This window comes from Lacerta agilis, chromosome 5 (assembly GCF_009819535.1).
Source record: "Lacerta agilis isolate rLacAgi1 chromosome 5, rLacAgi1.pri, whole genome shotgun sequence".
Classification (NCBI taxonomy): domain Eukaryota; kingdom Metazoa; phylum Chordata; class Lepidosauria; order Squamata; family Lacertidae; genus Lacerta; species Lacerta agilis.
The window spans coordinates 88,088,856-88,102,425 of record NC_046316.1 but is presented as its reverse complement, the minus strand read 5'-3'; positions in this window follow the sequence as shown (position 1 = coordinate 88,102,425).

Genomic DNA, 13,570 nt, shown 5'->3' with positions numbered 1-13,570 from the left:
CTTTGTAGTGAGATATTTGCCTAAGGAATCGTACAAAGGTTAGTGCCTTTTTAGTGAGATACAGTACTAACTTTCATGCAATGAGAGCCAGATGTGGGAATACTCATTGGAACATGATGCTGGGGGAAGAGTGTGCAAGCTTTCTGCATTATGTTGAGGTACAAATCAATGAAAACATACTGCTCTAGACACCGGTTGATTCACTGTTCCGATGCTTGTTGAAGCGTTCTCAACAGAAATGACAAACAGGCCAAAATTTACGGAAGGCTGCCCCTCCCCCCCCCGAATAAGGAGCCCCATCAACTACCCCAAATGAGTAAAAAGCACCAGAATGATCTTATCATGTGCTAAATTGCTAAAAGCTAAGGAATAGAAAGCAACTTAATCACCTACCCAAAGACATTGGTTCAATAAGATGCAGGAGATTTTGATAGTGGAGAAACCAGCTCATCTGTTAAGAACATAGTAAGGAGAAAGGCGAAAGGCGAAGGTTTTTTGACAGTGTGTCATCCCTTTTCAAAGCACGCAGATGGCAACAATCCCCCAACCTAGGAACCAATCAAATTTAAAGCAATATGTTAATTATTAAGATATTGGAGAGCCCCTGCAGTGCATCGAGTAAAAATGTCCCTTTCTTTTCACATCCATTCTGACAGACTTTGCCTGTGTGCTAGCTGAGGCTGATGGGAGTTCTTTCTTATTTCTTATTTATATTTCTTACATTCAGTGGTTACTTCTTCTTCTTTTTTTACAAAAAGAATTGCCAAGTGACTTAATACAAATATTAAAACTGAATATAAAGACCAAAGCAAGATGGAAACTTGAAAACACAGCAATGGGCGTATATAAAAAGGAAAGGCAGATGCTATCCATCCCAGTAAAAAAAAATGTCAAGGAAGAGGCCACAGGTATACCCTGAATCTTCCAGATTAAGGTGTCCAAAGCCTGGATAAAAAGAAACATTTTTGCCTGGTGCCTAAATATAGATAGGGTGCCACCACTGAGAAGGCCCATTCTCCACATTCTTGACCTTTCCTGTAGGGAAAGAGTCTCTGGGAGGGTCTGGAATGCTATATGTGGGGAGAGGCGGTCCTTGAAGTTTCAGGTCCTGACCCACATAACGGCTTCAAAGGTCAAATCCAGCCCTTTGGATTAAGCCCGGGAACTATCTGTAGTTACTTGTCGTCCAAAACATCTGAGGAGCTCCATTTTGGGGGAGTCTGGCTTAAGGAAATCCAGCAAATCAGAGTCAGAGCTTATAAACTCTGAAAGAAACAAGAGGTTCTTCCCTCAACCTTCTTCAAGGCCTTTGCCTCATAGGAAGTGGGACATATTATTCCTGGAAGAACCAGAGCGATGAGCTGACACCTTTAAAATTGTAGAAACGGCCTTATGTGGCTGGCTGCCTTTCGTGGCAACTTCTGCCGCTTGAGGAGGCAATTGAAGTGAGCAGGATAGATGGGCAATATAGATGCCTTTCACTTAATGAGGAAAGCTGTGATGTTCCTGGAGGCAGTAAGTCCAAAATCAGGTTTAAAAACCAACCAGGGAAATGTCTCTGCCTTTCCCTGCAAAACCAACAACCCCTCCCTTCTCAACAAAGAATCAGAACTGGAGAGTTGGAGTGCAAACACGACCACTTTGTGTAATTCCTCTGCACACTCCCTGCCCCCCTCCTCTCCCTCCGCAAAGATGGCATCTGCTAGCAATCAGGCCACCTTAAGAGAGCCTTGGTAGATTAGACTCAGGTTTCTGCTCATCAGGATTTCCGAAAAAAGGGGGACACTTGAACCTTTCGGGAGGTGATGAAAAGCCGGCCGTGGGGATGGGGCATGTGAGTGGTGGAGGGGAGCAGGCAAGGAGCAAACAAAAGCAGAACACACCGAGACAACAAAACTTCCCCATTTCTGATCCCCTTTCAGATTTCAAGTACTTCCCCAGCTAAACCTTGTTCCCAATGTGGAGTAGGGCAGGGCCTGCAATGGCTCTGGATGGAGGATAGAGAGATGTCTGCGGGAAGTAGCCTAGGCAAAATCTGCATGTATTGCTCCACTCAATTTTGCCTCTACCTTTACCACCCTCTAATGGTTCCCTAAAAGTAGCCTAGAAAGGTTTGAATATAAAGTTCCCTCCCCTCGATTTAAAACCTCTCTGGCCATTTGACTTCCCACCACCTGTTACCCACTTCGAGGGATGGATGGAGAAATTTGGCTCAGTTCCTTGCTTTTTCCACCCACCCCTGATGTGCCAGACCCACTCATAGCTGTCAACTTTTCCCTTTTTTAAGGGAAATTCCCTTATTCCGAATAGGATTCCTCGCAAGAAAAGGGAAAAGTTGACCCACTAGCCCAGGGGTAGGCAACCTAAGGCCCAGGGGCCGGATCCAACCCAATCGCCTTCTCAATCCAGCCCGCGGATGGTCTGGGAATCAGCGTGTTTTTACATGAGTAGAACGTGTGCTTTTATTTAAACTGCATCTCTGGGTTATTTGTGGGGCATAGGAATTTGTTCATTTTCCCACCCAAAATATAGTCCGGCCCACCACATGGTCTGAGGGACAGTAGACAGGCCCACGGCTAAAAAAGGTTGCTGACCCCTGCATTGGAAAGTTCTCAGCTTGAACCTCACCTGCCCTGAGCCCACACATCTAACAAAAAATGGTGATTGCAGAGCCTAGGAAGACCTTGTCCTTGTGACCTTTAGCAGCTCATGCATTGGGGTCACTCCTTCTGAAAGAGCAGATTTAACTGGCGCTTTCTAGTAATGCTCTCCTCTGCTTCATTTTCTATTTTCAGATCCAATGCAAAACTCTTCTCTGCACCACTGGAAACTAATGAATGCCTTCCCCGGGCAGAGCTGCCAACTCCACCGAGGCCATCTCATGCTGGGACTCTGCGAGGGCAGAGAAAACGTGGACAAAATCCTCTTTGCTGAGCGTAGAAGGCATTAGGAGAGAAAGCTCGGCTTTGGCCCAGGGAAACTGCAGCTTCAGCGAAAGCATCCCCTTATTCATCTCTCTCCAGTTGTGGCACAGGAAACAATTTCTGTGCATCAAACAGAAAAGCACAGGACCATTCAGGAAGCTTCTGGGAAGGCTTTTCGCTCACTGGGGAGTATCTGCCTTGCCAGCAGAATTGCACGCCGGATGCGGGGAGAGAGCCAGCCCTTTCTCTCTCTCTCTCTCTCTCTCTCTCTCTCTCTCTCTCTCTCTCTCTCTCTCTCTCTCTCTATCCCTGGGGCTGCTGTCAGGATCAAAGCTGGTTCCCCTGCCGAGCCTTGCTCCACTCCCAGGAGGCAGATGTTTACCTGCAACTGGGCCTGTTGCTCCAGCGACTGTTTGGATGCTGATAAGTTTTGCAAACTGCACACCCTGAGCAAAACCAGAGTTCTAGCCGCATCTTTCTCTCCTCCATTGAATTTGCCGTTCAGAGAAGGTGGCAAAGGTGTAGCTACAAAACGACTGGAAGCAGAAAAGGGCAACGTGACCCAGAAGCTCAGAGTTCAGTTCCCAAGTAGCAATTAGCCAGTTGCCAGTCATTAGCTGTCTGGATCTGGGCTTGAAGGTCCCCTGTTCTTTGATCACAGTATTGGGAATTCATTCTGAGGTCTCCTTCTTCTTTGGCGATCGCTCATAGCTGAGTAAGATTGTGTTTCATGAACATGGAAGTCTGTATGTGAGTCTGTAAGTGAACAGTGAGTCTGTAAGTGACTGTGGAGGCCAATTCTGGATCCACATGTCATAGAATCATAGAATCCTAGAGTTGGAAGAGACCTCAAGGGCCATCCAGTCCAACCCCCTGCCAAGCAGGAAACACAATCAAAGCATTCCTGACAGATGGCTGTCCAGCCTCCGCTTAAAGACCTCCAAAGAAGGAGACTCCACCACACTCCTTGGCAGCAAATTCCACTGTCAAACAGCTCTTACTGTCAGGAAGTTCTTCCTAATGTTTAGGTGGAATCTTCTTTCTTGTAGCTTGAATCCATTGCCCCGTGTCCGCTTCTCTAGAGCAGCAGAAAACAACCTTTCTCCCTCCTCTATATGACATCCTTTTATATATTTGAACATGGCTATCATATCACCCCAGCTGGCCTTTTGACCCCCGGATGCCGACATATATGAGGAAGGGGAGCACCATGCATGCCACCTTGACCTCCTGGGAGAAAGAGGTGAGATAACAAAATAATAAAGAGGTGAGATAGAAATAAAAAATAAAATAAAATAAAATATACTACCCTTCAGCCAAGGATTCCAGAGTGGGAAGCAGCATTTTAAAATCTCAATGAACAATATAAAAAAAGCAAAATAAACCAATCATGTATCATCATCAAGTGTCAAGTCAAATGGCAGCAGTGAGAAAATAAAAAATGCAGCCAGTAGAAACAAATTGCAGGGCCTTTTCTGCCCCCATCCAGTGGCCTGGACAAAGAGGTGCTTCTTTAACTGCCTTCGGCACACGTACGCATTTTTCTTGCAAAGCCCTTACTGTAATGCATTTTTGTATGTTATTTACATTAATACAAATCATTTTTACAGACGCTTCCTTCTAATACATGAATTTTCAACGCTTCCCCCCCCCACAGGAGAACTGCACCTCAAAATTCAGAGAAGTGCGGATTTCGAAGTACTGCTATATTTCAGCCTGTGTGTATTGTTCCAGCGAGTGCAGATTAGGTTTGCGCTAAAATGCGGATGGAACCGGATTTCTCTCCCATCCCTACTAGAGGCCTGTAGGTGATTTCATAGCATCTCTGAGTAATTACGCAAGGAGAGCAGGAGTGGGATGAAGCAGGCTCACAGTCATCGGACTGGGTCTGGCCCATAAGGGACACCTGCTCCACCTCTGCCTTACCGTTAGGGACACCTGCCTACTGCTGGTGCCCCTATGCTCTAGGCAGGTAGGCTCAAACTGCAACCATGACATTGCCACACATAGACGTGAGTTGTAATTGGATGCTCTGCTTTTCCCTTTTCTTGCGAGGAATCCTATTCGGAATAAGGGAATTCCCCTTAAAAAAAGGGAAAAGTTGACAGCTATGATGCTCTGTGTCCACCAAGACATGCAAGGATGGTGCTCTGGATGTGGTCAAGGGCAGGTGAGCATTCACCCTCCTCCATGCAATGAGCCAAGTTAGGGTAGAAGCCTTGCCTGATCCAGCCCGCTGCTGGTACTATGGCAATGTCAGTCTCCTTCAAACAGCAGGTGGGGAATAATTTCAGTCAGAGGGAGAGATCTGAGAGACAGATACAGAGGACTTGAAGTCTGCATTTGGCTCCTGGACCAGAGTTTCCCCACCCTGATCTAAAGACACACACACACACACACACACACACACACACACACACACTGTTATGTACTGAGTTGAATAGGATCCAAAATGCAGCAGCCTGATTGGTCCTAAAACAATAGGATTGAGATTGCAGCAGTCTGATTGGTCCGCAGGAGCCACCCAATCCAGCTCCAGGTGGAAGTGAATCCGCAACCTGATTGGCATACAGGAGTATCCTGGAATTAGCCAATCACGTGGGGCCCATTGTGTAAATAGTGTATATAAAGCAAACGTTTTAGGGAAACTGCATTCCTCACTACTATGAGCTGAATAAAGAGCATGAAATTCACACTTGACTCCGAGTATATTTCACACACACACACATGTTTCTGCCCATATCATACCTTCCAACAACCTGCTGATCAAAATCCAGACGCTCGTTATTTGGTCCCAAGCTCTCACGGGTGCTAACTGACTCATGCAAGAGTGTGAGACCACAAAATGAGTTTCTTTTTGGCCCAGACAAAAGGATGAGTGTCTTTTGGTCCAGCGCTGTGGCGCAAGCCAGCTGACTCATGCCCAAAAACCAGGACATTGCAGAATCAATTCCGGGATGTCCCACTCAAATCAGGACAGTTGAGGAGTATGCCATATTCTAGATGCATAATGTCAATGGATGCTTTAGCTGAGATTCCTGCATTGCAGGGGGTTGGACTAGATGACCCTTGGTTCCCTTCCAGCTCTAAGATTCTATTATCCTATGAAATGCAGTCTGCAGCTCAGTGTGGCTTCAGCTACCTTCCAGAAGATAACAGAGGGACGGGCAATTACTGGCTGTTCTAGAAACGCACCAGGCAGTGACAGGCACGAAAAGTAACTCTGACCTCAATAAACCACTGTCAGTATTGACCAGGTCTTGAACCAAGAAGCTTTGATACCTCATTTAGCCCATAACACAGAAGCAAAAGGAAGAGTTTCCTTCCAGAGCCCACAAATATACCATTGGTTGCTCTCCTCTTGCCTATAATTGTTTCCAGGTCAGGTACGGCTCTTTACTTGATTAACAGCCAGGCTCTGGTCTAGGGATCAATCTATTTCTGCTCCACATCCATTTTGCATGTGTTTATTCATCCGTCTATTCTTCCCAGTTTCTCATTAATCTGCCATTTCCCCCTCCTTTAGAAAAACCCTTATGAAAATTCATATTTAAATATATGCATGAATATGCATGCTATCACAAAATATGTACTTAAATATGTATTTTATCTCAACGTACACATTTCTGAATGTGTTTTATCCTAAAATACACATTTAAAACACTTTCCGGGACATCTTCTGAGCCAAGAACTGTATCTCCAAATTCAGGGAAGTGTGAAATTCAAAGGATAATTACATTCCAATCCGTGCATTTGTCCAGTTGGTGCGAATTAGGTCAATCGCTTTAAAAATGCGGACCAAGTGACATTCTCCTCTGTCCTTACTTTGGTCTTGCCTCTCTAACTCCCTAGATGCTCTGCAGGTAATTCTGCCTCTCAGTCTCCTTCCTTCTCCTCCAACTCCAACCCTCCATGCCTCCTAGTCTGCAAGCTTTCTAAAATGCTTCCCTCTCCAGCTGAATCTCAACTCCAGTTCCTCATCAGACAAGGACCCGCGGGGTTGTCAGGTCAGGAGCATCCCAGACCCTAAGATTCAGGGCCCCAGGTGGCCCCTGGTGATGCCACAGGGGGTGGACCCCAGTGATGTCACTAAGCACAAAGATTAACCACAGTTGCCATTCACATAAGAAGCACAAAGTCTAATGAATGAAAAGACATATCCACTGCTTGGAAACGAAGACAGAAACCTTAGCCAAACTGGGTGTCCCACACCCTCTAATGAAAATCGGGAAATGTATCTCACAGAAAAACATGGCACCACTGCAAGCACCAAGGCTGGCTCATCCTCCTCCCTGACCTCAGTGGCGGCAGCGCTGGAGAAGGAAAATAGGACATTCCAGGAGCAAATCAGAAGCTGGGATGACTTCTGTAATTCCAGGAATCTCCCAGGAAAATTGGGACACTTGAAGAGTATGGTGTTCCCAGGTCCAGCTGAAGCGAGGGGGGGGGTTATTCCTGCTCTCCTGCTTAGGAAGTCTGGGTAGGGAAGGTGTTCTCGCCCACCTGGAGATTCAAGCCTCCCCCCTGGCAACCAGAAGGACTGGCAACCCCAATGGCCTGTGATTTGCTGTGCCTCTTGGCGGACCCTGCCATCAATCGGCCTCAGGGCTTGCATTGGGGTTCATTGTGTGCTTGGCTGCCTGTATTGCAGGGGATGGACTAGATGATCCCTGGGGTCCCTTCCAACCCTACAATGCTATGATTCTAACTGATAAAAAGCCTCTTGCTTGTCTGGATGGAAGAGACAGAGAAGTGTGTGATGGTGTATAGATTTTGCCCCCACCCACCACTGCCACGTGAATGCGGCCCTTGGAAACAACCCTGGCCCTTGCTCTATGACCTCCTCTTCCCCCCCTCTTTACTTCGGGTTCCCCTGCAGACAGGGGTGGAGCGAGGCGCTCTGCCACCCGGGGCGGCAAACTTAAAGGCACCCCTCCCCTGTGCGCGCGTCGTGACGTGTGCGCAGCCTCCTGGGTGGACTGCGCATGTGTGGACATGCGCAATCCACCCAAGATGGCGGGCACGATTGGCCGGCGCCCCTTCCAACCGGCACCGAGCCATGCCGCGTTTTAAGGCTGCAGCAGGCGAACAGCAGCGCTGCTGTTCGCCCGCTGCAGCCTTAAAACGTGGCGTGACGTGGCGCCGGTCGGAAGGGGTGCCAGCCAATCACACCCGCCACCTTGGGTGGACATGCGCAGTCCACCCAAGATGGCGGGTGCGATCGGCCGGCACCCCTTCTGTGCGGTGCGGCAACCTTTAAGGCTGCAGTGCGTGAACAGCAGCACAGATGCTGTGCTGCTGTTTGTGCGTTGCAGCCTTTTAAAAGTTGCCGCACCGCACGGAAGGGGTGTCGGCCGATCGCGGGGGTGGGGCCTGCCCCCAGAGTATCACCCTCCCCAGGGCGGTACCCGGGGCGGACCGCCACCCCGCCCCCTTGCTCCGCCCCTGCCTGCAGAAGAGGAGATGCCGCAGAATTCCTTCCCCTCCCTGCAGTTCCTCAGAAAAGGGGTTAACCAGGATCCTTTGGATAGCTCCAGCAGCTCACAGTGATCTCCCAAGGTGTTTCGGGTGCATTTTAATTCTCCTTCTCTTTATTTCTTTTGCTTCCTTGGCCCTTGCGACACCTATTAATTAATTAATTCCCATGTTTGTTTCTGCCTCATTAAACAGTGCTTATTAAATGTTTCCCAAGGTAGAAAGAGTCACATTTGGCAAGCCTGTGTTCCTCCGTCTCACAACGCAGATAATTACCAGCCCGCCTCTGAAGAACCAGACCTTCTGGTGCCCTGTCTCCTTCTGAAAACGTTTGGGCTGGGAAGCCAATGGCCCTGGGAGAACCAGGAGGGGAAATGGCAGGATCGGTGCAGCAGGACAAGTACCAGCTGTTCTTGGGCGTCCAGAGAGAACCCCAGTCTCTAGGTTTCCATCTTCACACATTCTCCATTCTGTGCAGGCAACAGTCAAGTATTTTTATGCTTATCCTGTCTGCTGAACAGCGCCACTTGATGGGGGGTGGTTAGAGCTGAATGGCAACATTCATCACCGTCTAATTTAGCTGGTTCAGATAGCTCCAATTCAGACTTCAAGCCTTCTCTCTGATGCTGTGAGCTGTGCAGGAGACGCTCTTAAGGGCATTTGCACATCAAGATGAATACAACTGAAGACATGGATGAAACAAATGTGAGCAGGTCCAGAAAAACGCATTTGCCATGGGAAGCTAGGGAATGGGTGGTGCTGTGGTCTAAACCACTGAGCCTCTTGGGCTTGCTGATCGGAAGGTCAGCAGTTCGAATCCATGCGATGGGGTGAGCTCCTATTGCTCTGTCCCAGCTTCTGCTAACCTAGCAGTTCGAAAGCACACCAGTGCAAATAGATAAATAGGTACCGCTGCAGCAGGAAGGTAAACGGCGTTTCCATGCGCTCTGGCTTCCATCATGGTGTCCTGTTGCACCAGAAGCGGTTTAGTCATACTGGCCACATGACCTGGAAAAGCTGTCTGTGGACAAACGCCAGCTCCCTTGGCCTGCAGCAAGATGAGCGCCACACCCCATAGTCACCTCTGACTGGACTCAACCATCCAGGGGTCCTTTACCTTTACCTATATCCTTATGGCAAATGCTCCTGTTACCTGTTCATGTGACAAAACAGTCCGAAGAATCTGATGGGTCAAGCCAGATGCCCATCTATCCCAACTAGAGGCTTCTGAATTTTGGTTGCTAGAAACAATAGGAGGGAAGTGTGCTCAGATCCTGCTTGTGGGCATCTGTTTGGCCACTGTGGGAACAGTGCACTAAATGGGCCATTGGCCTGATCCAGCAGTCTCCTCTCACGTTCTTATGTGGCTTCCCATTACTGGGAAACCCCAGTGTGTACATGCGAAGTGCTTTTTCCCCTCTGCAGAAAACCCAGAAATAGCACAACGCACAAACACTGTGGTTTGCAAGCTTCAACCCCTGCCCAGAGTCGTGGCTTTGGACCTAGCCCAGCTGTCCTGTTGGCCATTTTGTTGGGTCACTGCAAGGGTAGAAAACACATTGCTGTTGCCAGGCAACCCCAAGACCGGCTGCCCAGCCACTTCTGGGTTGACTCTGATGTGGTTGGACAGACCGAACTTGCCCAGCGAGCGCAAACATTGTCACTCTTTCCATCCTTTCTTCTCCTTCAATAAAAGCAATTACATCTCACGAACCGCAGCTCGGAACTGTGCTGAATGTTGCCACATCAGAGTCCTTATGGTTTTTGGATACATCAATTTACAATTAAAGCAGTTGGCTCATTCTGTTAATCTCGTTTGTTGGAGCGTTCCAGCAAATATCAAATAATAGCCATTTATTATGGAAAGGGTTTTTTTGATTGATCTGCCTTCCACGATGCAGAGAAAATAGGTTAATTTTAACCTTCTTTTGTAACCAGACCGGTCCTGTTAACAATCTTTCAATTGCAGGAGTTTTATTGCTTCGCAGAACACTTAGCTATTGATACGCTCACTGTAAACTAATTACATCAACTTCCTTCTTTCCTTTGACCAACCCCCTCCCCTCCCCCAAAAACCCCCACCCCAACAACATTGGCTAGCTAAGCTAAAATTGAGGGCAGCTTCAATGCTAGAGGCACTGGAAGTTACAACCTCAGAATCATGGAGGGAGATCCCGTGAGACGAGGGATTTGCATATCAAATACGTGGGACAACCTTGCTTGGAATATGAGAACAGCTCAGCTAGAGGAGTCCAAAGGCCCATGTAATCTAGCGTTCTGTTTCCAATAATAGCTATTGCCTCTGGGAAGCTTGGAAGCAGAGCATGAATGCAACAGTCTTCCCCCCGTTGTTTGTCCTTTTTATCTGATATTCAGAGGTAGACTGCCCTCGAACAAAAAGGCTCTATTTAGCATCATGGCTCAGACCCATTGGTTCCCATCGCGGAATCATCATGCAAGCTTCCTGAAACACCCCTTCCAGCCAGAGGAGCATCATCAAGCGAAAATAAGCAGCAGATAACAGGTTTTTGTTATGTATTGGTTTAATATGCATACATGAGTTTCACTGCTAGTTCTGTAACTACCTTTCCCGCTCCAGGGTGATTCAAACGGGTGTGGTGACAGTTGCTATTGGTTTAACTTGTTGGCACAATTTGGATCCTTACTCTGATTGGGTCCCTCCAAAATCTAAATGTATCCTTTCCCCAACTCCTGTTCCTGAGAGTATAAAAGGAGCTCGCCCTTTCCCTCCAGTCAGTCAAGTTCCTGCTGAAATAAAGGAGATTGTTCTTGTTGGACTTGACTCCTAGCATATCCTTGCTAGCATGCTGAATCACTACCCAGAGCTGATTACATGAAGAGCTGAAATCGTATAGACACTGCACCTGCGACTTAACAGGTTTGATCCAAGACACCACCCGTTTATTATATTTTGTTTATTTATTTCTTACATTTATATGCCACCTTTTCCACCAAGCAGCCCCATTACCTTACTTCCCCCTGCCCTCCGTAATGGCTCTTCTCCCAGGCAATTTCCTGAATGGGAAACTGGTTTTGCCTGTATTTCAACACTTTGCTAAATCAAAGCATCTAGCAGCCCATTTTAATACTGCAGGCATTGATTAAACTCCAACACCCACTAGACCAAGGAATTTAGAGGATATGGCACTGAGGAATTTAGGGAAGTCTTGTTGTTGTTCAGTCATTCAGTCGTGTCCGACTCTTCATGACCCCATGGCCAGAGCACGCCAGGCACGCCTATCCTTCACTGCCTCCCACAGTTTGGCCAAACTCAGGCTTCGAGAACACTGTCCAACCATCTCATCCTCTGTCGTCCCCTTCTCCTTGTGCCCTCCATCTTTCCCAACATCAGGGTCTTTTCTAGGGAGTCTTCTCTTCTCATGAGGTGGCCAAAGTACTGGAGCCTCAACTTCAGGATCTGTCCTTCCAGTGAGCACTCAGGGCTGATTTCCTTGAGAATGGATAGGTTTGATCTTCTTGCAGTCCATGGGACTCTCAAGAGTCTCCTCCAGCACCATAATTCAAAAGCATCAATTCTTCGGCTATCAGCCTTCTTTATGGTCCAGCTCTCACTTCCATACATCACTACTGGGAAAACCATAGCTTTAACTATACAGACCTTTGTCGGCAAGGTGATGTCTTTGCTTTTTAAGATGCTGTCTAGGTTTGTCATTACTTTCCTCCCAAGAAGCAGGCGCCTTTTAATTTCGTGACTGCTGTCACCATCTGCAGTGATCATGGAGCCCAAGAAAGTGAAATCTCTCACTGCCTCCATTTCTTCCCCTTCTATTTGCCAGGAGGGAAGTCTAGTCACCCACAATCTCAGAAGACTGCACGTGTAGCTCACTAACTTCCATGCGGCAGAAGCTGGCAGCAAATTATAGCATAGACACTCTGGAGGGCCTGCCCTCTTCTGCTCCCCTTCCGCAATTAACTTCCATCTCCAGGGCCCACTCCTATGACATCACCAGGGCCTCCTGCATTACATCACCAGGGGCCTCCTCTAGGTCTCAGGTTTGGGCTCTGAAATCTCAGGGTCTGGGATGCCTCTGACCTGGCAACTCTAATTTTGATAGAGGTTGATTTTGGGGGGAAATGCTTCAAAATGCAGCATTTCTTAAGAAATGACAGGATAAATATGGACGGTGGCTAACATCATGCGTAAACTGCTTCCTGAATGAGCAGTGGGAACACACTGGATTCAGAGTAGATGGTATGCAGCCTAAGAAATAAAAAGATCGGTAACAGCAGAAGTTCAGAGTACAAGAAGAAGAGGGATCGCACCACATGCGAGAAGCTGCCGTCGCTCACATGGGGAGGGTCACCTCACCTGCCTCTGCAATCAATCATCCCTTCAAAGGGCACTTGGGCAAGATAGCATCTCGGTGGCCGAGATTGAGTTCTGAGCTGGAGCTCAAACAGGAATAGAGATTGCTACAGATAGGGGCATACATGGACTCCCGAGGTTTGAAATAACTATTTGTGTCTGATGAGACCAGTAGTCTGCAGGGGATTTGCAGGGTAGGACTAATGAGGAAAGATTAAGCAAACTAATTGGCCGGCCTTGATTCTTAGTGCTTCGGGGACAAAGCAGGAGTGGAGAGAGAAACCGCACCGGAGAATAGATAATCACGTGGCGAATATTAGCTCTCATTAGGAGTGTGGCCTGTTGAGGTTACACCCCTGCTCTCCCTCAACATAAGTTCGTACTTTCATATGAATAACAGCTCTGTTTTAGGAGGAACACTGGGGGTTGATGCTGCCCCCACCCCCCAAAGCATCTGCCACCTGTGCTGCTTTTTGGCTAATGTAGGACATATAATGAAATATACTCGGAGTCAAGTGTGAATTTCATGCTCTTTATTCAGCTCATAGTAGTGAGGAATGCAGTTCCCCCCAAATGTTTGCTTTATATACACTATTTACACAATGGGTCCCACGTGATTGGCTAATTCTGGGATACTCCTGTATGCCAATCGGAATGCGGATTCACTTCCACCTGGAGCTGGATTGGGTGGCTCCTGCAGACCAATCAGACTGCTGCAATCTCAATCCTATTGTTCTGGGACCAATCAGACTGCTGCAATCTCAATCCTATTGTTCTAGGACCAATCAGACTGCTGCATTTTGGATCCTATTCAACTCAGTAC